Raw genomic sequence first — 24,614 nt, forward strand, 5'->3', positions numbered from 1 at the left:
CTGAGTTCAGAGGAGCATGAACAGAGTGTGGATGGGTGTAAAGGCCCTCTGCGGGGAGAGGCTTCAGTCACTGGATGGCTTTAACCAGGAGAAGAGGGGCTGGGGCATGAGTACTATCTTTGGATGCTCAAAGGGAGTTAAGCAGATGGGGTGCTCAGAGGTAAATCAGAGAAGTTTCATGGGCTCAATATAAGGAAAATAGTCACAGCTCTCTAAAGACTGGCAACTGTGAGAGCCAGGCTTTCCCATTGCTGGAGGATTTTAAGTGTGAGTTAGGCAAGCCGCTGATGGAAGGCTATAGAGCCCCACTAGGCCAGAAGGCTGAATCCCAGTATTCTGAGCTCCAGGACAGAGTGGGATGTTGACTGGGAGGACAGTTCCACCTGATCCCCTGTGACTCCCTCATGGAGTCATGCTTGGGAGTTCTGACATCTCTACTTCTTTCTGCAGGCATGGGGCTGCCTCCTTTTATGAGATCATGGACTAACAGGGTCGGTTGATGTGGAGCACCTTTGGTGTGGCAGAGAGCCCTGGTAGACCACCACCTGCCATAGTTGAGGCAGATTTAGCTAGGTGTGCACGAGCTTTGAAGGGAAACAGCACCCACATTACCTTTTGCCCTCAGTGGGCTCCTCTTTTTTGGACGTTTTCCTTATGACTTTCTTCCTTGAGTCATTAAGAAATGTATGATATCTGAGAACCTGTGGGCACCTTTTCCTTCCCTGAAGGTAGGAAGAAGACACTGGGCACGGTCCTTCATAGGCCAGGGTCACCTCCTGTTGGCAGCCTTGCATCCTGTGGAGGCTGGATCAACACAATCTGCTAATTTGGCCTCAGGAATGGCCTGGGGATCCATTTGTCCCCTCTGCATTTTCTCTGTCACCCAGGACAGTGACAAGAGCATCTTGCTGTTGGCTTTCCTGGCCTCTAGACTCTCTCTGTAGAGTGAACACCCTGAAAACTGATGTGATTGCATCGTGTTCTCTGCACACAAGATGACGACTCATGCTCAGCCCTTTGTGATGTGATGTGCACCCTCCTCTGCCTCCTCTTCATGCAGGAGCCCCTTCTTACTGTACCCTCCCTATAACTGTGCTGTGGTGACTCCAGAGTTTTGCTTATGTGGTTTGGTTTTTCAGAATGCCCCAATCCACCTTTTCTGCTTGGGAAACTCCTCACTTAAGACCTTTTCAAATGTCACGTTCTCAGTGACCTCTTCCTTGACTCTCCCAGACAGAGTGAGAGAGTTTTGCCCGGCTGCTTGGAGTCCTCTGAGCCAGACTGTGCTGTGTTTCAGTTGCCTGGTGGTAGTCCTCCTGTGGCTCACGTGTGTGCCCCCCAAGTGCAGGGACAGAGCTGCGCTTATGGTGGCACTTTGTGTGTGCTCAGGAAATACTAGTCACATGAATGAATAATCAAATCCCTAGCCTATAATTCACTGACCTTCTGATTATCTTGTAAAGAAGCATGATATTAGGCTTGCCCTTTAGAAGTCAGCAGAAATGGCCTCCCATTTTCTTCAGAACTATTGATCTGCAGCAGAGCGAGCACTGTATTCCCTTGCTAAGGGCTATTTTAACAGGATCACAAACTGAGTGGCTTAAGCAACAGAAATGTATCACCTCATGGTTCTGGAGACAAAGTCTGAGATCAAGGTGTTGGCAAGGTTGGTTTTCTTTAAAGACTGTGAGAGAGAATGTGTTCCACGCTCTTCTCCTAGCTTCTGGTGGCTTGCTGGCAATCTTTGGAGGTCTTTGGCTTGGAGAAGCCAATTTCTGACTTTATCTTTACATGGTGCATTCTTCCTGTGTGTCCACATTTTCTTTAGTAGGGCACTCATCATATTGGACGAGGGTCCACCCTAATGACTTAATTTTAACTTGATTACCTCTGTAAAGACCCAAATGAGGTCACACTGAGGAACCGGGGGTTAGGATTTCAGTATATGACTTTTTTTGGGGGGGGGGGCACAGTTTGACTCATAACACGTACCATGTCATTGAGAACATGACTTTGCCTCTCTGAGTGTCCCTTTCCATGTCTGTAGAAGGGAGACTGGACTAGCTAGAGAAACCCTAAGGCCCCATTTCTAACATGTTCTCTTTTCACTTTGGAAAGTCCAACGGTAACTTTCATTTGTTCATTTCACATGTATTTCTTGAGTGCTTACTATGTGGCGCTCCATTGGTGCTCTTTAAGCAGAGTTCTCTCCAATGGTTCGTGCCCTTCCTGCTGAAGGAGACAGAGCAAAGTGCCCCTGATATATCTGTGGTCGGCTTCTTCAATGGAACCTGTGTTGTTTGATTGGGAATCTGCCTCATCAGCTTTGTGAATATTGGTTTCACAATCTGAAGAATAGACCTGTGGTTGCCAAGTTTAACTCTTAGGCATAATCTGGTTATGAAATCTGTTTGGAAACACCATGAGTGAGTTCCTTTGCTCAGTCGTTCTCCAGTCCCGTGTTTCTGGCTTCAGGAGGCTCGGGCATCCTTTATTCACAAATAAAGTAGGGGTACACACCTGTGTGGGCCTGTTTTGTCCAGAACTGATGCTAAATGCGCATAACATAGCCGGGTATCCACACAGCAGGGACCTGGGACCGGGTACCCCCAGGGGTGGGAGGTGAGCTAATTTCCCTGGCTCGTTCCCTGGGGCCTCCCCGCTCCCTTACCAGAACCGTGTCCATTGTTTAAAAAGCTTCTGTGGGGCCTGTGCTCACCTTGTGCTCTGGGCTCTGCGGTGAGCACCTGGAGTACTTTTTCTCAATCTTTCCTATAGCCTTGTGAAGTAGGTACTATACCTATGACCATTTTATAATGAGAAACGGAGTTGCTACCTCTTAAATCAACATGCCTGAGGTCTTACAGTTCGGAAGGGGCAGAGCAGGGTCTCAAATCCAGGTCTGTTTGACCCTAAAATGGGGGCTTTTACTTTCTGTTCTCCTGCCATCTCTTAATACAGGGATCTGATCATATCACTCTCTTGCCGAAACCAGTCTGTAGCTCTGTATTGTGTACAGCGAGGGTATCTAACCCCAGATATGAGAACACTGTGATGCTGAATGTAAAATTTTGCATTTGTGTGAGTGTATTTTCTGGGGAGAGGATTCGGGGCTTGGCCAGATTCTCAAAGGGTCCCTGACTTCAAAGGCCTTAGAGAGGCAGTTAAGACTCATCATTGTCAGCCCTCCACATTTGTCACTGGGGTTATTCCCCACCACTTCCTCCCTGTGTAGTTCTGTTGTTTGGAACTTCTGACAGTTTTCTGGAAGGTTCTTTGCACTCTCACTACCTGGCGTGCACTTTTGTGGTTTCCTCTGCTGGTCCTACCTGCTGTCTTCTTCCTCACTGGGGAAACTCCAGCTCATCTTCAAGGTCTAGCTCAAATGCCACTTATGTAAAGCTTTCCTCAACCCTCTTGGGCAAAGTCGTTTGCTCACCTGCTCTGTGCTCATGTGGGCTTTACTCCTATGATGCACATAGGACTCACTGCATCTACTGGGGGCTGTGGAGGCAGTTGTTGAGCCACCAAAGAGCCCAGAGTCCTCTTCATTCTTCTCTCCTGCCTGAGAGAGGGCCTGACCTAGGATGCAGCAACCATCTGTTGAGCAGAATTTAAAAAACCTTGAGTCATTTAACTTTCTCCGAGTGCAATAATCTAGGGAACACATTTTCAGACTCCTTTCTTGGAGGGTAGTACTAACTGACCCCTTGTAGGCTACATGTGTTCTGCCAGTTCTTACTTTCTGGAAATGTTTGCTTTGGGGAATGACATTTGTGAAACAGTAGACTCTGGACAGAATAGAAAGAAAGCTAGACCAGCCTGGGAGCAGCCTCTGTGCAGTGACTGGTAGTTTTCAGAGTCATGCTGGTCATATTTAATTGCGAGATGATGGACTTCCTCCACTTATCTCTGTTTCCTACTGTCCGTCCGTCCATCCATCCATCCGTCTATCCACTGCATGAAACGTCTTCCCTATTAAGATTTTCTTTCCCTTTCCTCCCTTCCATTCTCATCCCTTTCCATTCCTTCTCTTTCCTTTTCATATTCTGGAACCAGACTCTTTAGGTTTAAATCTTCACTTCATTTACTAGCACTAAACCTCAATGTCTTCATGTATAAAATGGGGGATAATAATGCCTGTACTAGGGGATGTTGTAAGAAATTAATTAAATGAGTTAATGTACGTGAAACTCTTAAAACTGTTCAGTCAACCCCGGTAACTCTTGTTTTTACTTTTCTTTTGCCATCTATCTCCCCTCTCTCTCTTTGGGTCTCATTTATTCCCTTTTTCTCATTCTCAGCTTTTTTTCTTTCCCTCTCCCTCTGGGTCCTGGGTCTAGGATTTCACAGGCCTCTGTCTGCCCCTGCTTGACTCACCATAAGGGAGGATGGTGCCAGGCAGGCAGAAGGGTCTTGAGCACCTGCTCCGGGCCCATGAGGTCTCTGGGCTCTCCTAGGAGACCCACGTCCCCCAGGCCTGTAGGAGCTGTCTGGGTCTTGGTGTCATCTCCAGCATGGCCCAGGGATTCTCTTCCCCAGAGCCCTCCTGAGCATCCCTGCTGTGAATTCAGACCCAGGACTCTTGCACCAGGCAGTAGTGGGGGTTGGCTGGGAACCCTTCGGCCCCTTACCTTCCTCATCTTCCAATCCTTTCCTTCTGCACACAGTGAGGAAGATCTGCAACCTTTCACTCATGCTTTGCCTTAGAAGCTTCTGTACACTGAGGGTAAGACTAAGCCTTGCTTGGGCCCTCTCTCATCACACCTGAGCCGTGAGCAAGATTTGTATCAACTTTTAAGCCAGAGGAGAATCCTGTTGGGGCACGAGATGGAAAGCAGAAAGCCCCATTCCTTTAACTGCTGCTCATCGGTGGCTTCAGCCATGGAGGCTCTGTCAGCTCTTCTCACCTCTTATTCTTCTATCCTGTAGCCCCTGAGTATCTTTATTCTCATTAGGTATGAATGAGAACTTTCATATATCATGTTCTTCTTCTAAAAAAGTGCATGACTCAAACCTAAACATATATCTACATATTTAGAGGGGATTTTATTCCTTGAGAGCTGAAAAATGATATGAAATGTCTATTTTTTTACCTTGTTTTTGGATAATGCAATTTTAGCGTGAAGAGTATGTTTGAATGTTTTATTCTTCTCCTTCCTAAGTAAATACACAGACTGGCTTAAGTCCATCAAGTATCCAAATGAGGCAAAAATCTGCCATGATGAGCTTGCCTAAGGATTTCCAGTTGAATGAAATCTCTGAGATCTGAGCTGCTTATTGTTACTGTTAACTGGTTGATGTTCCTATTTTCCAGGAAGGCTGGATAGGGCACAGTACTTCCCTATGTCCTGCCCGCCCCCTCCCAGGCTTATACCTAATTTTGCTCTTGGGGCAGCTCCCCAGGGATGCCCATCACTCCAGCCCTTCCTTCTCAGTTTGTCTTGTAGTTCTCAAGCATAGAGGGAGGTGCTTCCAGAGAGATTTGACTTCCTTGAAGGAAGCTCTGCTCCACAACCCTCTAGGTGAGGACCTGGCTTGTAAGTAGAGTTAGGGTCCTGCTTGCAGAATTTTGGTGGACATGCAAGTTACTGGTGAGCAACAGGGTGGGGAGGGGGGTGCTTTCCTAGCTTGCAGGGCAGGCTGCAGGCTGTCTTGGGGGTTTCTGAACACTGGGGGCACTGAGCAACCTCCCAGGCTAATTGGGGTTTATTTCTTTCCTCATTTATTCAGCAAATATTGAGTGAGTTCCAGGTACCATGCTGAGCCCTGAGTAAGCGAGGCTGAATGGCACATTGGCCCGTTCTCAAGGGGCTCAGTCTCATGTAGGAGAAATAGAAATGTAAATAAGCAGCTGAGTGCAAAGTCCTAGGGCAGCAAAGGCAAGGGGGCTATAAAAAGGCGGAGTAGGGATCGCCTCATCTCATTCATTGTTTTTGTCATTTTTTTTCATCCAACATTTTTTGTCATTTTTTTCATCCAACTCTGGCGCCTACTAAGTGTTCATTCTGGGTCAGCCTGCTCACATTTATGATGTGAAATGACTGTACTTGCATATCTGTCAGGAATAAGAGTTTGTTCTTAACTTCCTCATGGGTTTCTCATCAAAAGTAGCCATGAACTCCCAATTGTTCCCCAGGGGAGAATTTAAATTTTGCAAATGCAAAAACTATGTCAATTTTATTTGGTACTCTACACCCAGCCTCTAGTTGCAAGGTTATTAAAGAGTAGATACTCAGTAAATATTTGTTGAATGAATTAATAAAAAGGCAGGTGAAGGGAAGATAGTCTATGGAATGGGTACTCAAGCTTTAACAAAAAAATCATGTGAAGAGCTGGTTGAGCTATAGATTCTGGGGTGGAGCCTGAGAATGCGCATCTCTCCCAGGCTCCCAGGTGCCCCTCTTGCTGCTGTCAGGGCCATGCTTTGGGGAGCACTGGCCTGGGGTGTCTTCTTCCCTCTCAGAGACCGAAGATAAGAAATGGCGTTGGAGCCTATTCTCATAGGACTGCCGTGGGGTTGGGCCCTCCCCACCTTCTTAGCAGGGGCCCAGGGCTGTCACATGCGACAGGTCCAAGTGAATAGGGTTCTATACAGATGTACAATAACACAGCCATGATGCAGGTGTTTAAGCCAACGAGTGGAAATATGAATGTGCGCCTTCAGCAGTCAGCTCATTAAGTGAAATATAGGGCTATTAAAATATCTCTGCTTGTGAAACCTTTTTGTCTATCACAAGCATCATGGTCCCTTCTTACGCAATCAGCTTCTTCAAGGAAAAGGACCTGCTCTCGTGCAATTTGGGTTTTTACTTATTCATCATCACTGCCTATTCATGCTGAGTAAGTTTTAATTGTCTTCGAAATTGAGCAAAGAGCCCAGTGCAGGTGACCGGGCTGTGCTAACCTCTCTCACGAAACTGCTCAAGCACGCACGGACTCCAGGCGAGGGGCAGCTTTCAGCCGACTCACCCTGCAGTCCTGAGGGAGGAGGTCCGATTCAGTCTCCACGAGACCATGCTTTTTTCCCTTTCCACAAATACTTGGAGGCTGGTGTCCCTGCCTCAACGTACCGTAGACTTCACCTGCGGTCACTCTGGAAAGCTGTCTGTCATCTGATGACATAAGCAGTGTGGTCAGGTGGAAAGAGTTTGGAAGCTTCCAGGATCCCTCTGGGTGTCACCTCCCCCATGACCTTGGCTGAGTCAGGGACCTCACCTCTGCACACAAGCAACCCCTGGGCTTCTCTGCCCTTCTACCGTGGCCTACAATAGGCATTACTGAAATAGCCAGGCCACCTGTCTGTCTCCTTTGCTGGACTTGGAGTTTCTTGAACACAGGGATCATCTCTGGTTTCTGCTTTCACCGCAGAACCCAGAACAGGACCTGCTGTCTTTTAGCAGCCCACTTCATGGCCACTGAACTCATGAGGAGTCACAGAGTCTGGTGTAGTTAGCATCCTAGCGGGGCTGCTTGCTGGCCCTGTGATCTCTCAGTCACTTCCCTGAGCCTCACTCTCCTTTTCTGAAAAATGAGGATGATACTGTGTAGCTGAACGTTGGCTTTCTCTGTGCCAGGCCTGATTGTACATGCTTCATGTGTGCCGTCTCATTTAATCTTCACCACCATGTGTGGGAATTAACATTTTTGGTTGAGAGCACTGAGGAACAGAGAAGCTATGGGATTTTCTCAGGATATCGGATAAATGGGGTGAGAGTGTCAGGATTTGGATTCTGGACGTCTGATACCACAACCTACAGAATTATGTACCGTAGTAGAGGTTTTTAACTTGGGGTGACCCTGCCTCTTGGGGGACATTTGGCAATGTCTGGAGACAATCTGGATCACCACAAGTGGCGAGAGGAAGTGCATGGAGAGCGGGGATGCTGGTGAGCATCCTACAGCGCATGAGACAGCCCCCCAAGACAGGATTCTCTGTTCATAGTGTCTTGATCGAGAACCCTTGCCCTATCCCATCCTGCCTCAGTGAAGCCAGGTGTGCTAAGAGCCAGGCCCAGAGCAGGTCCACGACAAATGACACTTCATTCTTAAAGCTTGCAGGCTGCAGCTTTAAAGCTGCAAGAGGGATCAAGCAGTTTCCGGTTTCCTTCAGCAGCTCAGGTTTTCTTCTTAATGGTTCCCGGCTGCTTGGCATCTCCACCTCAGGAGTTCCTGTTTTTGTGAGACGTGCTGACAGTTATCAAGAGTCAGGGCAAAACTCTCCTTGGTGGAAGTCCAACTTCCCTGAGAGCTGGCAAGTGCAGACATTCCACACAGAAAACACACCTTCCCGAGAAGACTCCTGGCCTCTGACCCCCACGGCATGCACGACTCTAGGGTGAGCTGGGCTGTGTGCAGGTTTCTCCTTTCGTGGGAGCCGACATTTCTTACCCTTGGCATGGAAGGTATAGTTCTGGCCCTTGAAAGTGAGTGAGCCAAGGAGGAATGTGACAGAGGATCTGTCAGCTGGAGCAGTGCAACCCCCCTGCACACTGGCCCTTTTGGATAGTAGGCTGCGAGATCGTGGCTCTACCACTGACCTGCCAACTCACCTTGGGCAAGGGCCGGAACTGACCCCTTTCATTGTCAGGGTGATGGCCTCATTCCTGCCTTAGGGAGGTTCCAGGAATGACCTTTGGGTCTTTTTGTGTATAAAAGAGAAACTGGAAGGGGAAGATAGTGGCCCAGTAGGAGCGTACTGCTCTGCATGCCAGAAGGTGCAGGGGTTTAGCATTTGGGGTTTTGTTTCTCTGTAAGCTCACATGCTTTCAGGCTTCAGCAATATGGAGTGCAGTTTAATTAGAACAGTGTTTTCAGCTGTTAAAGGGCTGTTGAACCTCTGTTGAAAGCTTGCCCACAGCCTTGCCTGGGTCTTGATACCCCGTGCAATATTTTCTAGCCATGAGGTCAAGGAAGTTTTGCTCAAAATGTTGGCCAACAATAGGCAGCATAAATTGGCTCTGGAGATCCGATGGTAAACAATGAGCTATCATATCTATCCTGGCATCAGAGCAGACAAAACTGGCTTCTCTGAGGTCTAAAGAAAAAATTAATTTCTTAGGATGTTACCTAGGATTTTTGAGCTGAGGAAAATATGTTCCTTTTTAAAGCTGATGTCATGCATTTATACTTATCTCTAAACTCATCAAGTTATATATATTAAATATGTACCACTTTTTCCATGTCAATCATATCTCAATAAAGTGGTTAAAAAAAAAAACCCAACCTGATAGACACAGGGCTCCAGATGGAAGAGTCTGTTGTCTCTCTGGGAGTGGGTGGGTGAGGGAGTCCATAAGAGGACTCTTCGCTGCTTGTGCTTCACACAATATGAGGATACTTGGAGAACTCTCAAGAATTGGCAATTACCTCTTCTCCTCAGCCCTGACGTGGTTCAGAGCTTTAATTTCATGAATGGAACTACCAACTTGGCCAGGGCATGCTGTTCGTATTGCAAGGTATAATTGTTGCTTCCATGCTGCAAATCTGGAAACTCCTTTGATAAAATGCAAGAAGGCAGTAGAGCCAATGACAAAGTCCTTCCATGTGTCTCCTTTTAGGACCCAAGTTTATCACTTCAGCTGGTCTCAGAAAGCCGTATCTGATGAGATGGAATCAGTCAGACCATAGAAATGAAAGGAGCAGCTTCTAACTAAAATACTGACTGAGGACAGAGAGTACCTGCCCACCTGCAGGGTTCAGTAGGTGTAGACCCACTCTCTATTGCTCGGTTGTGAAGGCTGCCCTCACATTCTAGTTGCTGAGTTGACGTGCAAAGTGCCAAGTTGAAAGGCTGTAGGTGTTCAGAAGTGGGATGAAGTCCAGGGCCAGCTGTTGGGACTCCTATCATATTCCATCAGATGAACATGACTGTTCATAGGATATTGAAGCCTGAGAATTCTAACGTATTTAGGAGGTTCCGAGTTGGATGCCTCAGGGCACTGTGGGATTTGCAACAGGCCTTATCGTGTTCTGAAATAAGATGATAAAAATAGTAGCAATTATAGCACTCACTGCGAACCAGAATCATACATGGTCCTTTATTTATAATTCTTTTAACAGTGTGAGAATTTGATATTATTTGCCCTTTTTTCATGTGAGAAAAATGAGACCTAGGATGATTAACTGTAGATGACTAATTATTGGTAAAGCTAGAATTAGAACCTAGATCTATAGGCCTTCAAAAAACACACATGCTTTGTTTTTACCTTCGGATGAAATCTATATAGTTAAGGAAAGGCTAAGCTGTAACACAGTAACCCAAATACACAGTGGATTAAATAAATATGTATTATTCATTTATACTGTTAATATACCATATTAATTTTATAAATATTAATGTTATACTGTTAATATACTATATATGAATATGCTTTAGTATGGATATTAATATATAAAACACTAATAATATGTATATTATTAATATACTATTATATAAAACAGAAACTTATTTCTCTTTCATGTTAACAGCTCTATTGTAGATGGAGGGCCCAGGATGGCTGGGCAGCTCCATGAGGTCATTCAGGGACCTAGGTTCCTTTTTTATTGCTGCTGTACTATCTCCTAGAATGCTTTCTTTATCTTCATAGTTGATTTTTTGCCAACAGCATGTCCATGTTTTGACCTTTGGGAAGGGAGAAAGAATGGTAGGAAGGCAAGAGATTTACTGTGAAGAAAGTGATCAGAAGTTGTACACATCACTTTCTACCTACACACTATTAGGGAAACATAGTCACATGGATACACCTTGTTGCAAGGGAGTCTGGGGAATGCATTTCTGGATGTATCCTGCTAAAACTCAGGGTAGAAGTATGTGTACACATGCATGTGTGTATTCTTAGATGAAATAGAAGAAGGAGAGTGGATTTGGGGGGACATTTAACAGTTGCTGATATACTCCTATATAAAATTAAAAATATAACTTTCTCTGTTTAGAAAACATGAAGTGCTTGAAAATTTAATCTGACGAAGCACCCTTGAACCAGTCATGCCTACCCACTGAGTTGGTACGAATGCTAATTGTGAGATGAGACTCTGGGGCAAGGGCCCAGGCTGAGTGAGTAAGGCATTAAGCTTTGTACCTTGCTGACCTTGCCTGGGGGAAGGTCTCAGGAAATTCTGACCTTGGCTTAGTTGGTCACTCAGCACTCTCAGCAAATACTTGGATCACGGCCCAGTTGTCAGGATCACTCCAACTTGAGCACTCTATCCTTGGAATTCCTGGAAAATTCCTTCCTCTGTGGATTGTAGAGTTGGGATGGTGGGCTCACTTTAGGAAAATGGTGCTGAGGGTTGTCAGGATGTTCTGCTCACTTCATTCCCTCTACTTCTTCAGTGAAGACAAAGGAATTAAACAATCCCAGTGTCATTCTCTAATGCCTGAATTTAGATATGGCTGCTCTTTAATAATGGAATGATCTGGAATCTCTTCTGGCATTCTATTCTAGGGACAAACATGCCTGAGGGTGGGGCACCACATTTCCCATTTACACCCCTTCCTTTTGTACTTTTTTTCTTTAACTGTACTGCATAAAAAAAAAAAAAAAAAGACCTTTGGTTCCAAGAAATCTGAATTTGTTTCATGCCACTTTTTCTTTTCATATATTGTTCCCTCTCCGTGGGGTCTCTCAACTCACACTGCCCCTACCCTAGGTTCCCACACACCTCCCTGCAATATTTAACCAACTTATTTTTTAAATCTCATTGCACCCTCTCTTCCTCTGGGGTGCCTTCCCTCAATTCCCAGTCCAGTTTGGGGGCTTCTGGTCTATGATCCTGAGAACTTTTGTACTTCTTTGGTTGTTGCATAGTGCAGTCGTCAAAAACCAAGTCTGAGTCAGGGCTCTGCCCCTTACCAGCCGTGCAGCCTTGGCAGGTTTCTTCCTCTTGTCAAGTCTCAGTTAACCAGTGATTCTGATAGCAGAGTACCTGTCTTACAGGACCGCTGTGAGAATTAAATGAGATAGGGCCTGTGAGTTGCTTAGCACCATGTCTGGCACGCTGGAAGTTCTCAGTAAACATTTGGCTGCCTGGCACCTGAAACCCATCCTTACATTCGGAGGATTCTCTCAGGGCGAGTCCTGGAAAGATGGTGTCCATCTGCATCTACCTTTCAAGCTGAATGACCAGCTGCTGCTCTCTCCTCTCCATTGGGACCCAGGGCCTGGGCTTGGTTCATTGGACACCCTAGACTCAGAGTTTGTGTTGCATCTTCCCGTGTTACGTGGGGATTTATCCTGTTGAACTGGGCAGCGGCAAGCGTGGCCTGTTTTCCAGAGTACCTGCGGAAACAGGACCAGCCACTGTGTCCTCACTGGATCTCCCCTGTGGTGGGATTTTGGCTGTGGTCCCGTGGTGTGGCCTCTCTTAGTTTCTGCCCATTTTTAGCATCTGGTTCTGCAAAGTTCCCAGAAATTCTGTGAGTAATTCCCTGCTACCCCCCACCCCAATAAATTCCCTTTCTGCTTAAATAAGCCAGAGTTGGTGTTTGTTGCTTATAATCAGAAACTTGATCAACAGAGTTAAATTTTATTGTTGTTGTAGTGGTTACTGCCCTCATCACAGTGTGGTGGGATCACTGATGGACTTACCTGCCTCCTGCACTGTGAACCCAGCCATTGAACAGCCCCCAGCACAGCACTGGGCTCACAATAGACTTGTTGAATGAATGCCTGATGTTTAATGATGGGTGGGAAATGAATGAATGAATGAATGAGGAGATAAATGAGATATTTGCTCAGTGCTTATGATGATTCTTAGAGCACCTAACTTGGAGTTGAGGTGCCCTGAGTAACAGTGACATAGCGGAGCTCAGATAAGGCACTGTCATTTCTGCTGTACATTTTAATATTAGAAGGCCTAAATAACCTGCTTTTCATGATGAAAAAAATTTACGAATAGTTGCTGAGGCTCCTGGATGGACACATGTCTTATCTTATCCAGGTTGTAGCAGGGCTCCCAAGGAATACCCATAACCAGGTATATGATGTTTTGCCCTTTATGATGTGTGTGGATGCACATTCTTTTACTTAATCCTCACAAAAATGTTGATTGATAGGTATTACTATTCTCATTTTACAGACGGGAAGCAGAGTCTCAGGATAAGTAGCTTATAGAATATGACTCACCCAGGAAATAGCAGAGATATGTCTTAAACTAGGTACTAATCTCCAAATATTGTGCTCTTGCTGTTTTACTTCTCCACCCAGGGAGTAGTAAACTGTCAATAAGAGTTACTTACCAAGAGTGCTTTTTAAAATGAGGAAGTTGAATTATTCTTGTTGAAGGCACTAATCACATTATCTTGGGCACTCCATTGGTAATATACCAGGAAGATTTACATATGTCATAGCCCAGGAGCTAGGCTCAATGTTTTGGAATTTATTCTGATCGTTAGAAAACCACAGGATTGTGGTACATATTTTGATTTACAATGTAATGAAACAACCCAGACTAAATTTTGGTGGTAATAAACTAAGAAGGCCTGACGAAGAATCCATATGGATTTTGTAGGACACTTCCTCAAATTGTTCTTAAATGGTCTTTCTCTCCCTCTTGTATGGGCTTAAAGGGCCCATCGTTTTATTTCTGATATTAGCAGTACCTACCTCCTCTGTGTTCCTTGTAGGAAACATGCAGATTCTGGATTCCATGAGGCTGACAAGATTGGACCGTTACCACGGTGGAGCTATGGAATTTTCAAACAGAAGTGTCTTCAGAGACATCCCCATTTTATTCCAAAGCCTTGGGCTGGTGGGCAACCTGAAAGGAGGTGTAAACAGCTCAGGATATTTTAAAGAGGATTGTTGGATGAAATTGCACTCCTCCAGTGTACCTAGCTCCTCTGTATTGATACCTGTATGTTGATAACAGGAAGCTTTTATCATGGCCCTTGGATCATTTGTCTTTGGCAGAAGAACAAGATATATGGCATTATACAGATTCCATTTGATGTTTTGTTGAGGATAATATAAGCTTTTTAATAGGGTAAATGACAGTTTTGTTTGTTCACTTAGTCATTGTTCAAATGTCTGTTTAAATATTTTTCATAGCACCTGTCAGCATGCGAGAATATTGTGTTGATGTATTTGTTTACCTATTTATAATCCATCTCCTCCGTCTAGAATATGATCTGTGAAAAAAGCAGAGCCCTTCTCTTTTCTGTTTAACACAGTACCTGCAGTACCTGAGGGCACTCCCTGGTAATGTGGTAGGGACTCCATAAATGTTATCTCCATGAATGAGCTAATGAAATAAAGTAATTTATTGGATGGGACTAGGATCTTGAAACCCCAACTTGATTTTCTGGTGGAAATATGTTGAAAGAAGTACTAAAAACAGACTAAGAAAATTGTGGAAAGATGATTAGATGGCAAAACAAATTCTAAATCTTTTATCTTCTTCATCAGATCATGTTTCCTTCTCTGTAAGTTGAGAATGATGGTAGTTACCTGGCAGATTTTGGGGAAGATTAAAGTTAATTCATGTACTGTGGGTAGCATGTAGGTAGATGTGTAATGAATATTGATATACAGGTAACAGGGGAGGCAAAGGAAGGTGTGAGGATTATCAGTCCATAGACCGAACATGCCATTTTCATGGGAATTCTGCTTGCAAGCTTTGGGTTGCATGTTTCTTCAGAATTCGCAGAGCTCTTTCTCCATGCTTTATTTCACCTAATTCTCAGTCACCACAGTCTTGCCTAGTGGTTAAAGTTAGTTCGGTTTTACAGATGGGAGTCAGGTGCGGGCCGGATTGAAGTTTGGGGCTTTCCAAACTTTCCTTTCAGGGGCAGACCCTGAGCTTCCTGAGGGACCATCTCCTCTGGGTCATGGGCACCTCCTCTTGCTGACCTGGCCAGGCTTGCCTCTCCAGCCCACTTTTAAAGATTTTTTTTTTTTTTAATATGACAGAGAGAGACACAGCGAGAGAGGGAACACAAGCAGGGGGAGTGGGAGAGGGAGAAGCAGGCTTCCCGCCGAGCAGGGAGCCCGATGCAGGGCTCGATCCCAGGACCCTGGGATCATGACCTGAGCCGAAGGCAGACGCTTAACGACTGAGCCACCCAGGCGCCCCTCCAGCCCACTTTTAATTAATCAATTAAAAAGAAAAATTTTTTTATTATAATTGACATACAGTGTTACATCAGTGTTGGGTGTGCAACCTGGTGATTCAGCATCTACACATTATGCTCTGCTCACCACAGTGTAACTACTCTCTGTCACCATGCAAAGCTGTCACAATAGCATTGACTGTATTCCCTATGCTGTACCTTTCATCCCTATGACTTATTCATTCCATAACTGGAAGCCGGCATCTCCCATTCCCTTCACCCATTTTTCCCATCCCCCAGCCCCCTTGCCTCTGGCAACGATCAGTTTTTTTCTCTATTATTTATAGGTCTGCTTCTGCTTTTTATTTGTTTTGTTTTTAAGATCTACATATGAATGAAATCATGGTATTTGTCTTTTTCAGTCTGACTTACTTCACTTAGCGTAATATCTTCTAGGCCCATCTATGCTGTCACAAATGGCAAGATCTCATCCTTTTTTGTGGCCGCTTAATATTCCTGTGTGTGTGTGTGTGTGCACATGTGTACGCATACATATACATTTACCACATCTTTGTCATCCATTCATGTATCGATGGACACTTAGGTTGTTTCCATATCTTGGCTATTGTAAATTATGCTCTCTAGTCCAGGTTTGCATTATTTCTCTAGAATTCAGAGCAGGAACCCCTTGAGGGCAGGAACTGTCTCTGTTGTTCTATTTTGCAGAATCCCGGATGCAATCTGATTGCTTATGTGATTATTAGTAACAGAGTTATGCAAAGATATTGCACGCCTGGTTTATGTTCAGTTTAAGCAAATACACAGGCATTTCCTCCTGCCCCCACTCCACTCCCTGGCCTACTTCCTCACTGTCTGAACAGCCTCTGTGTCAGCCAGTGGATTCTGTGGGAAAAGAAAGCAGGTAGAAGTGAGCTTAAAGGTAGGATGGGAATGTGCTCCATCTCCCATCTCCTGCCTCTACCCTGGCTTTTGTATATCTTCTCTGTATCTGTTGTAGAACACCAGATTTCACACCTTGCTCGTGACATGCAGAACCATCAAAAAACCCCAATACTATCAATTATAGATTGAAAATGCAAATAGCAAGGACTAAGAGAAACTCTAGGTTGAAAGTGATCAAAGTGGTCTAAAGAGTTGGAACTCCCACTTTTTCAGTCTAGCCAGTGTTTATTGAACTCTGTGATATAGGAAATACTTGTACTGCTATTCCCTCTCTAGTTTACTGGGCTGATGGTCATTTCTGTCAGTTCTGGATACTTCTGATGAGTGGCAGTTCACCCAGGAAGACAGCTTGGGATGGTGGTTAAGAGTATGGGTTTTAAATACATGAGAACAGAAGCAATAGTATGGAGGACCTTAGGGGAAGGGAGGGAAATCTGAGGGGGGTAGAAATCAGAGAGGGAGATGAACCATGAGAGACTATGGACCCCGGGGAAATGAACTGCGGGTCTCAGAGGGGAGGGGGGTGGGGGAGGAGGGTGATGGGTATTAAGGAGGGCACGTGTTGTGATGTGCACTGGGTGTTGTGCGTAACTGATGAATCATTGAATACTACGTCAGAAACTAATGATGTACTATACAGTGGCTAACTGGACGTAATAAAAAAAATTAATTAAAATACGTGAGCTATTGACATCAGATGAATGGTCAACCACAGCCAAAGTTACAAAAATAGGAAGTCTGTTCCTCCAAACCACATAATCTGAGATTATAGATCGCACTGAGCAAAAAAAACTCATGTCTTATAGATTATTTCCACAAATGATTAAAGAGTAAATGCTATGTAGTAGACACAGATGCTTAAGTAAAACTTACTTGATGACAGGAGAGCATTTAGAAACCAAACCAAACCAAAAATAAATTCCTGGCAGAATTAGGAAGATGGTGTAGGTATGTCTCGAAAAGTGAAGTACTTTGTCAAGAGACTTTATAATAGTGACTGAGGAAAATTGTAAAATTACCATGCAATAATAGAAGGAGGGAATTCACATAATATAAGCAATCATTATAAAAAGTTCTTGATATGAAGGTAACACCTGGAGCTACCAGTGCTAATGAGGGCGCTTCAGTTGCAAATACCTGCGATCAGCACCTTTTATAAGCAAAGAAGTGCTAAAACAGCTCCCACATAATCCCTGAGGGCAATTTAACAAAGTGTTAGTGCTCAGAGAGGGTCGTGGTGATCGGCAAGCTGCAGAAACCTACTTCAACTGCGACAACCCCACGTTTTACAGATGAACAAACTGGGGTGCAGAGTCCCTAGGTTTTAAAGCCAGGAAGATTTGGGTTCAAACCTTCAATCTCTAAGTTGATGATTCTGTCTCTCACTGTTTCTAGCTAAATGACCTCAGACAAACTGCCTAATTTCTAGAAACCTGTTTCCTCATTTCTGTCACCAACAGCATAAAGCAAAGTCTTCTTTAGTTCCACTGAAGGTTAAACTGAAGCCTCTTCTTAAATCCCTCAGAGGGATCTGTGCATACTGGACCCCCAGGAAAGGATAGATATTCTTACCTTATAGGGCTAACCAGTCCACTAAAAAATAAGTTTCATTTTCAGACTAATTTTTTGAGCCATAAAACGCTTATGTCTTTTGATCTAGTACTGTGTAAAATGGGGACAATGATACTTTGTCTAAAGAACGAAAGAGCTATAAGCATTAAGAAGTTTGTAGTGCTATTATTTGTAATAAGAATATTTTGGAAATCACTTAAAATGTCTTATAACAGAGAGTGAGTTAAGTAAATTACTGTCTATTCTGAGGGATACAAGATGCATCATTGCAATAACAATGAAGACAATGTTAGATTTAACATGCTGAATCCAAAATTGCATTTACATTATGATTATAAAAATGTAAATATATTTATGCATGCGGGCAGGAATTGGTGGGCAAAAACAGAAAAATGAAGAGGAACTTTTGGGGATTAATGAAATTCTGGGTATGTATTTTTTTCATTTTCATTTTTCTTACCGTCCCTCTAGGGTTATTTATAAAATAAGTAGTCACATAAAATGTTTTTATTTAAAAAAGAAATTTCGTCTCTTCTCTTCAGTAAGGCAGTGACCTCTGACTGAAGTTTCACCCTTCACTACCTGAAGAGCCATGTTATATTTTATGCTCTGCAGGACATTGTCTAAATCAGTGGAACCTTAGCCACAAGATCACTTTGGTTGCTTAAAAAATGATTTGAAAGTTGGCATGGTTGGAAAGATTTAGAGCAGAAACTCTCTGATGTCATGTGTTTTCTTTGCTTCTGACAAAGGAAATAAACAAAGAAGAGCAAGGGTGAGTTAGCAGAGTCCAGTTTTGCAGGGGATGTGTCGGTGGCCACAAAGGCTTCCCTCCTGCCTGGGCAGGTTAGTACAAGGCCAGTGACTAGGGTTGTGACAAGGCTTGAGACTGAGTTCCTCCAGGACTGATTGACATAACTGGGTCAGTGACTGTGAAATGCTTGCCACCTTCATGTTTTTGAAGGTAGGTCAAGCAGAAGAGAGTGGACTTGTTCTGATCAGCCTCAGGACAATGAGTCGAAGATACCAAGTGACAGAGTTCAGCCCAAGATGAGGAAGAATTTTTTAACAGTCACAGATGTCCCAAAGCAGGAGGGTTCAACTTGGGAGGTGGTGAGCTCACTGTTCTTGGAGGTATTGCCCACCTTGGAGAAGCTGAAGGCTCTAGTGGGGACATGGTATTGGCTGAGGTAGGGGATGGCAAAGGTAGGGGAGGTCCTTGAGATGCCTTCCACTCCTGAGATTCTGTGACTCTTCCTGGAGCTTTATTCCTAGTTGGTGACAGCAGGTCTCAGGGATCCACCCTCACCTCCTTTCTTGTCACCCACCCTGAGGCACTCAAGAGAATTATTCCCTGTCACCATGTCTCAATATCGCCATGACCAAAATAGGGAAGTTAATGACTTATTATTAACTATCTCAGTTTACCATAGGGATTAATGAAGATTAGTAAAAAAGAATTGTCAAGAGTTTCAGTTTCCCTAAGGACAAATAATTTGGCTGCAATGTAGGTGAATCATTTTAGGAGAAATAGCTACAGATGACAAAATATTCTGACTCAGTATAAATAACAATTATTTTACAAACTCATTCATTCATGAAATATCTATTGGGATGATATCAGCACTACGAATGTCCTCTCCCATATGCAGCATATGTATATAACAGCATACAGTGCACAAAAACTAATTAAACACAATTTTTTTCCCTACAAAATCTTTCTGACTTTAGAATTATTCTAAATCTCTTATTCTTATTTCCCCCCTCTTATCTCCAACTTATAGTCCAGTTAGTGTTTTATTTTAGGCTCTTTTTTCAGAGGGATTCTCGGATATGTTCAGCAATTGAAAAGGGACACTAAAGATAGTAATCTTGTTTTAATGATTTTGTGCTTTTCCAGATTGTGCTAGTTTATGCACATAACTTACAAGAAAGAGGGCATAAAGCAGAGAGAACACTAACAAAGACAGGAAGAAGGGAGGTTATCACTGCAGTGGCTGCAAGCAGGCAGTTTTTTCTTTTTTTTAAGGATTTATTTACTTGAGAGAGAGAGAGAGAGAGAGAGAGAGAATGAGAATGAATGTGAGTGGGAGGGGGAGAGGGAGAGAGAGCCTCAAATAGACTGAATGCTGAGCATGGAGCCTGGCATGGGGCTTGATCTCACAACCTGAGCTGAAACCAAGTTGGACACTCAACCAACCATACCACCCAGGTGCCCCAAAATAAGGGTGCACAGGAAGCAATGCAACAGGGAGCTTTACTGAGTAACAGGTGCGTCTTGAAGAAAGCTGGGACTAGGACCTCTTATTTTCTTCTAAAAGCAGGGAGGTCTTCATGGGGTTCTGTGTTAAAGAAGAACTGGTCTTCCTACCCTGCAGAGATTTGCATGGGTTTAAAGGATGACTAGGAAAAGAGCATCACTGAGCTCGAGTAATACATAGTACAAAGGTGACTGGGAGACTGGGAACAGCCTTTGGGAGTGGCTTTACCAGGCTGGGTGGCGCTGGGAGGGGTCAGCCTCAGTTGCAGGTGACTTGAGGTGTATTACCTATAGAGAATTGAAAAACAATGATAAAGAGAAAAAAAGTGGGGTTTCTTTTAATTATTACATGCTCTCATGATTCCCAATGATGCCAGTGATAAGATACACCTTGAGAAAATCTTTTGTTCTAAGTTTTAGAACGTTTAGTAAGGTAGCTACTAATAATGTACATGTAAGCTTCACAGCAGCCCAATTTTAATATTTTATCCTTTAATGAACATTGTCTTGCACATGGAAGCTATTTCAGGAAACTCCATGTTATAGAGCTGGTGCACAGTGCACATGGGCTCAGCTACATGTGTTGGTTTTGAGGATCAGGTCATAATGGTTTGGAATTTGTACTGCTCCTTTCATATGCACTTTGCACCTCCAATACCTGTGGCACACCTTTGCCTGTGTTTAAACTGAAGACTTGAAATTAACAGTGATAGCACACTGATTATGAAGATGAAGAGATAGAATGTAAGTTCCATTACTGTTAGTCTGTGTGACCACTGACAGGTTTTCTCTGTGCTTAAAATTTAAAACAGTGAGATCATGTATGAACTTGTGAGGCACAATTCTGTTTAAGTGCAAGTTCTAATGCACATGTGAAATAGTCTGTAGACCTTGAGTAATAACATTTAAAATCAAAATTTATTCTTCTTTTGAGTGGACTGTTTTAAAACTAAAGAACAAAGAAAATTGTGATTCTTTTATGATAATTACTGAAAATAATTTGGTTGTATAGAAGTGGCAGTTTTAAAACATTATCTGTTTTAGATGTTACAATTTCTAGGTCCCCCACTGAATTGGGCAGTTTTGGATCAAGTCCTATTGAGTTACTGAATCATTTTAAACCTAAACTTTCTCATGAATGAAAAAGGCATATCCTTTGTAGAGTTATTTAGTGCCATTAAATGGGATAATGCACGTAACCACCTAGAACAATAACAGGAACATAGCAAATGCTCAATAAATGACAGTTTGATAATAATAATAATAGAAATAGTTATTGCATTTTGTGAAATTCATTGCAGAAAGGCTTTGCATGTTAAAGAGATTCAAGCTGAGATGTAAATAATTATAGGTAGAGACACTGAGACCTCTCTGGATATAGTATGCTGTTCTTGTTACAGGGAAGTGAGTATTCTCGTTCGTTCATTTAAAAAATGTCTTGGGGCACCTGGGTGGCTCAGTCATTAAGTGTCCGACTCTTGATTTTGGCTCAGGTCATGATCTCAGGGTTGTGGGATCGAGCCCCGTGTTGGGCTCCACACTCAGCATGGAGTCTGCTTGAGAATATCTCTCTCCTTTTGTCCCACCCCCTGCTTTTGTTTTCTCTCTCTTTCTCTGTCTCTCTAAATAAATAAATAACTTCTTAAAAAATAATAAAATAAAAAATGTCTTTTGAGGGGAGGTTACAGTCACCATTTTAGGTGATGTATATAGCAGTCGATAAGAGAGACAAGGCCTTTATTCTCATAGAGCCTACTAGCAAAGTTCTGGTGGAATTAAAAGCCCCTTTTAGGTATCACTACATGAACTGGGTAGATCCAAGCCCCATTTGTGGTTAACATTGTGGTGACCAGAGTAAGTAGGGAGTATGTGGAGTCTTAGATCAGCAGTGTGGTTTATTTGGAAGAACATGCACTGTACAGTCATATGGGTTGAATTTCAGCTTCTCCGTGCATGAGTTATGTGGCTGTGAGCAGGTCATTTCACATGTCTGTAATTCAGGTTCTTCATCTCTAGAATTGGGATAACAATCCCTGCCTCACAGCATTCTTGTGAGAAATAAATATAAAAACAAAGAAAAGGATACAGCAATATCCCTGGTACAAAGAGGTACTCAACAGATGTTAGCCCTTTTTTCTCCTCTTACCAGATTGTGCCTGAAGAGAACCTAGCACTGTTGGGTTCATTGTTCTTTACACATACATACACATACGTATGTACATATGGACACATCAGCCATAGCTAGAGGGACATTCATTGATTGATGCTTAAGGCATATTACTCAGGGTTGACATGGGCTGTTTGTTCTAGTAGTGAGGGTATACTTGGAGGTCTGCCTACTGATAGTGTGTAGTCCCCTCCATATTTAATAGAGCAACCACCTACTTCTTCCAAACTATAGACCTGTATGTTTACCAGCCTGATGTCTACACTGTGTCCCTGTTTGCTTCTGACAGATTGCACATGTGATGTCTTTAACCAAATCTATTACATGAGGAGTAGGTCAGCTTTTTTTTTTTTTTTAATTTTATTTATTTTTTTGAGACAGAGCCCAAGCGGGGAGGTGGGTCAGAGGGAGAGGGAGAAGCAGACTCCCCACTGAGCAGGGAGCCTGCCGTGGGGCTTTATCCCACAACCGAGATCATGAGCCGGGCTGAAGGCAGATGCTTAACTGACTGAGCCACCCAGGTGCCCCAAGTAGGTCAGCTTTAAACACTGTTGACAACGTTATATTCTTTACCACCTTGTGGAGAAAACCAGAACAAACTAAGAATTTTACCTTTCACTGAATTTTAAACTTTCACTCCATGGAGAAAGAATTGCTTATGGGAGAAAATCTATGTCCCCAGTAGACTAATGCTAATATAGAATCTAAATGTTAATACTACCATGGAAGTCAGCAGAGATAGGAGTCTCCTGAGGGAGGAGATGCGCTCTCATGGGGTAAGTAATACATCCTGCTGCCCCATTTTTATAAACTTGTGTGGTGATAATGTAACACGGCACTTGGGTGACAAGGCATATGCTCTCTACCTCCCTTGACAGAGAGAATAACAATATCCTGATTTCATCATGGTTTTTATTGTTTCAAAGTAAGAATACCTCAACAAGACAAACTGAGGCTATCATCTAATGCCTGCCAGGGAAAGATCACTGAATATCAACTAGTCCCGAAACCTCTGACATTTAACTGGCTTATAGTTAAGAATTCTATACAATTGTTATTGTATTGTTTACCTCCACTTACAGTTTGCAGCTAGTTTATCTTGGAGGGTAATGAACGAGGAAATGACATTTCTTAGTACCTGATATTATACAGAGGCTCTATTGATTCTTTTATGGTCATAGCTGGCATTTAGAAACAACTTTAAAACTTTTCCTGGATAAATGAGCATAATCATGTATATGATGTAGAACTCTGGGGTTGCGATCCTTCATTGTCTGTGCACTGGACAGAACATGTGAATGCAGAAAAATTGAACCTGTAATAGATGTCTGCCTGTATTTTTCTTTGGCAAGTAGTGCATTGGCCTTTAATCCAGGGATACTTCTGTTTATACAGATGTGAATTCCCTTTTGCAGATTTATATGGTTTCCCTTATCCACTCTTCCATTCTTCCTGGAAGTAATATTATTCTCCTTGAGTTGTAGGTAGATTTGAAGCTGCCTAAGAAAATTCCATTTCCAGTCTTCCTTGTACCTGAGTTTGTCCATATCACTAAATTTTGGTCAATGGGATGCAAAAGAATTGATATGTGCAGCTTTTAGATCACATTTTTATAAGGAAGCTGTTTGCCTTTCACTCTCTTCATTTCTTTCCTTTGGCTTTCAAATGGTGACAGCCAGAGTGGCTGCCTTGGACTCAGAGGAAGCTGCTTGTTGAAGATGGTAGGGACATGCTCCCAGCCAGGGTTCCTACATGACCTTGTGGAGCAGAGCTGTCCATCTATCTTGGATGATCCTCCTATACCTAGACTGTTACCTTACAGGGAAATAAACTTTGGTTTTATCTAAGTCACTATATATTGGGGTCTCTTTGTTACAGCAGCTGAACGTACATTCTAACTAATATATACTCCTGCAGGTCACCTGACTGATAAATCATATGGAACTTTTCATAGTTCCACAGTATTGACTGTGTTCTGGATGCTTGTCACTTTCAGTTCACTATTACTTAATATTTATTAGAAGTTTTCCTATGAGAAGTAAAATTCACAGAGCCCAGCATATGAAGGGTGTGCAGTTAAATGATTCCTCCAGAATCTCCAGATGTCCTTTTTGGATTAAGACAGACCATCGGAGAATTGCACACCTGGCCTGTCTTGATTTGGCTTCTTGGAGAATTACTCCGTGGATCTGAGCCTTGGCCTTGTGCCCTCAGCCCACATTGAGGAATGCTAGCAAACAACCCTGTGAGCCCCACTGCTGTATATCCAGGAGGATGTGTTTGAGGATGTGGTTTGCTACTCTTTGTGAGGACCCAAGGGAGAAGTTTCTTTCAGTCCTTGGACCAGAAATAGTTGTATTTCTCCTGAGCAACTAGCTTGTACTTTGTTTTTGTGGACACTCTAAATTGTGTAACTGTCTGTGTCTTTCAAAGCCACCTCAAATCCTTTGGGAACAAGACAGGGTATAAAATAAAGCTAGTCAGAGTCAAGACCAACTTTGCTATTTAACTCATTATATTGCTTTTGGTAAAGTCACTTTACTTGGCTTTACTTTCTTTGCTTGTAAGTTAGAGATAATGAGTTCTTCCTGTGAATAAAG

This window comes from Mirounga leonina, unplaced genomic scaffold, assembly GCF_011800145.1.
Source record: "Mirounga leonina isolate KUSES-001 unplaced genomic scaffold, KU_Mleo_1.0 Mir_170, whole genome shotgun sequence".
In the NCBI taxonomy this organism is placed as follows: domain Eukaryota; kingdom Metazoa; phylum Chordata; class Mammalia; order Carnivora; family Phocidae; genus Mirounga; species Mirounga leonina.